Source organism: Poecilia reticulata, chromosome 12 (assembly GCF_904066995.2).
Source record: "Poecilia reticulata chromosome 12, P_reticulata-male-v2, whole genome shotgun sequence".
Taxonomy (NCBI): domain Eukaryota; kingdom Metazoa; phylum Chordata; class Actinopteri; order Cyprinodontiformes; family Poeciliidae; genus Poecilia; species Poecilia reticulata.
In genome coordinates, this window is record NC_088841.1 from 27,640,433 (window position 1) to 27,643,468 (window position 3,036).

The 3,036-nt window shown below is 33.5% G+C and overlaps 1 long non-coding RNA gene across 1 annotated transcript; it reads left to right on the top strand.

Moving 5' to 3' along the window:
• The first annotated feature begins 289 nt into the window (after nucleotides 1–289).
• Nucleotides 290–2,567, top strand: LOC145553966 (uncharacterized). Its single transcript, XR_014090028.1, has 3 exons — nucleotides 290–442; nucleotides 1,170–1,226; nucleotides 1,811–2,567. It is a non-coding gene; the product is annotated as an uncharacterized LOC145553966 (long non-coding RNA).
• The last annotated feature ends 469 nt before the right edge of the window (nucleotides 2,568–3,036 follow it).

The following is a 3,036-nucleotide window of genomic DNA, read 5'->3' on the forward strand; positions in this document are numbered from 1 at the left end:
TTTATAACACTTATATCCTATCATTTTGGTTTTCCTAAGGTAATTTATTAATTAAAAAAATTCAGCAGTAAGGAATTTTGTCCAAAATATCTTGTATATTTAAATGTCATTTATTTCCTATAAATCGACATTCTAATTTCCTTCTCTCAACAGAATATGTAGAGCAGAACAAAACATGTTTTATTGTCTCTTCTTGAAGACAACAATCATAATTTCCTGTTGGATGTTTCCGCATTTTAAATAATGAACTATTTAACCCTCACTGTAAAAAAAAACAAAAAAAAAGGAATTTTTCCGTTTTTAGTTTTAACAGGTATTTGTACTGTATTTTCAATTTTACGCATTGCATCATGGGAACAAGAACCTTCACGAAGCGCGAAATCTGGTCAGACGACATTTCAAGCTCGCCAAGAGTTGGAGTTACCTTTCTGGCACCGCCCTGGTATAGTAAAATAAATAAAAACACATTCTTTTCTGTGAATAATGCGGCACAGTCTAAATTTACAAACTATTTTGCCGTCTTTATTTTATTTTTTTTTACAAAAACGGTATATTTTATTAAAATGCTGTGTTTGCTTGTGTATTATAAAAGTAAAACGCGGTGATTGTTGTATTACTATTCATGTATGTAACCGAACTCAAAGTACCGGCCATTTTTTTTCAAGTCAAACTGAACGGGGCGCGTGAAAGCTAACCGTTAATGGCGTCATGCTACTTATGTCTCAATCCTGCTTTTTAAAAATGTCAAGCTGCGGTTTGGTTGTTTGCTAAACATGATTTGACGTCCCGGTTGTTAACATAAAAGCAGGTGGCCATTTAACTTCGGTAAATATACTTTCCATGTCAAGTTTGGGGTTTTAGAATATGGGAAATGTCGCGGGGGGTCGAACCACCGACGGACGTAAACTTGGGAGCGGCCATTAGACCAGGGGTCGACGGTTAGACTGGGGCTCGTGTTTCAGTCAGCGTTAAACTTGCTGCATGTTCGGTGATCTAATCAGGCGTGTTGAGATTAGATTAGGTGGATAAACTGTTAGTTAAATTTGTCAGAACAAATTATTTAATTGTTAAAAATACCAATGATTGATTTAATTGTTGTAAGAGTTGCATGTGTTGGTGTTTATATTTCTTTCTCCTTATATGGTTATTTTGTTTCCTCTCCTCAACAGCTGCATCCAGACACTCCTGAACTTTTCCTGGAAAGCAACAAGACATCTTTAAAATAGGTTTGTACATTTGTTTTAGTTTTACTCAACCTGTTGAACCTTTAGTTTAAATTAAGAAGTGTGTGATGTTTTCTACAATAACAGGCATAATGTTTTGTTATGTGTCTTTCTAATAATGTCTAATGCAGCACTATGTAACTTATGATACATTTTTTTACATATATGTTGAAACTGTCACTGTGTCGTGATATTGCATGAGAGATAATCTGTGAAAAAAATGTATCTCTTCTGTTAGCCAGTGCTAACTGGATTCAAACAGTCAGAGCCACGGGGCAGGTTTTAGGTGTCAATCACAAACTCTTGTGGTGCTGCTCATCCCACTTCTCCCTGATCTCTTGAATTTGGCTACGCTGCAGCTAACGGAACCTGTCATGATTGTTAAAGATGAATGTTAAGGATAGTTAGCATGGACACCGATGACGGTGGATAAACAGTTTTCCTGTAATGATAAGTTGATTGACAGCGACGGCTGAGGAGCCAGGTGATGTGCTGCTGTAATGTAATTCAGAAGCGTTTTGTAAAAAGTATGTTTATAACATGAAGTGTTTCTGTGTTAAACTTGAGTATCCATTCTCTTTGTTTAGAGATTTTCTGGGCTCCAACCCTGAATGAGGTCGACTGACACGATGCAGACGAAGGTGAAGAAGCAGCTTTGCATCCCAACCAGATGGTTCAAGTCCTTTAATGAACTGAATGACTGGGAATCCATGGAAAATTTGAGCCTTTTGAAGTTTAAACGTGATGGATCATCTCATCAAACCTGGTGCACCAAGAACTGGTCACAGAACATTTCAAGCTCTTGGTAACTGGACCTAAGAGTTGGATTAACCTTTTTTTGCAGAACATAAACATTAAATGGACTGTTTTGTTTTATGTTCACAGCGACTAGAGGTAATGAGAGCACACACTCATGCATCCAGTGTCTTCCACTGTCGTTGGCATTAGGCTGTTTATGTAGCATTTGATTTTTAACTGAATATTTATACCTGTATTTCATTTATTTTGAAGTATGTTGGTCCTGTTTACAACTATGATTTTCATGATCCAAAGCAATTTTTTGAATGTTCCATCTTATAGTAATTAACAAAATTGTTTGACTACAAAGACTAGAGTCAAGATTGCTTTATATTTAATTTATACATTGAAACTTGTATAGTAAAATGCAATAAATTAGCTTATGATGTGCAGAAGATAAACATTAGCAAGCTCAATAATATGTTTAACTCTTAATATATAATAGCAAAGGTTAGTTATAAAGACTAGATGACGTCAATTTATGGTCTTTAATTGCTAAATAAAATCTGCTAATTGTCGAATGGTTTTATTTTTATATCACTTTGCATTAACTACTTTCAAACTAAATGTTTCGTGTTCAACTACATTTCCTGTAGACTTAAAATTTAGTTTTGTTTCAAAATTATGCTAAGAATATATTAAATACATTAACTTTAATATATTTTACACTATAATTAATATAGAATACAGACTTTAATGATTTGGAAGACAAAAGTATTTGGAAATATCCAAGGTTTCTTTTTTTTTAAGTGTGTGAAAATATCACAAAAGACAGAGTAAAAAGACAGAATTTCAGTTTGGGGTTAACAAAATATTGGTATATTTGACATAAATTGTTAAATTATGGAAAATATTTTGATGGAAATTCTGGAAGAAAAAAAAACTGAAAATGTCCTGGTAATTTTCTGCCAGTACATTTTCTGTTTTTTTACGGAATTTCAGCGGAATTTTTTCCGTAATTTAACAGTTTTATATGTTTAAAATTTAACTGAAAAAGCTTTTAAATTGCGGAAAA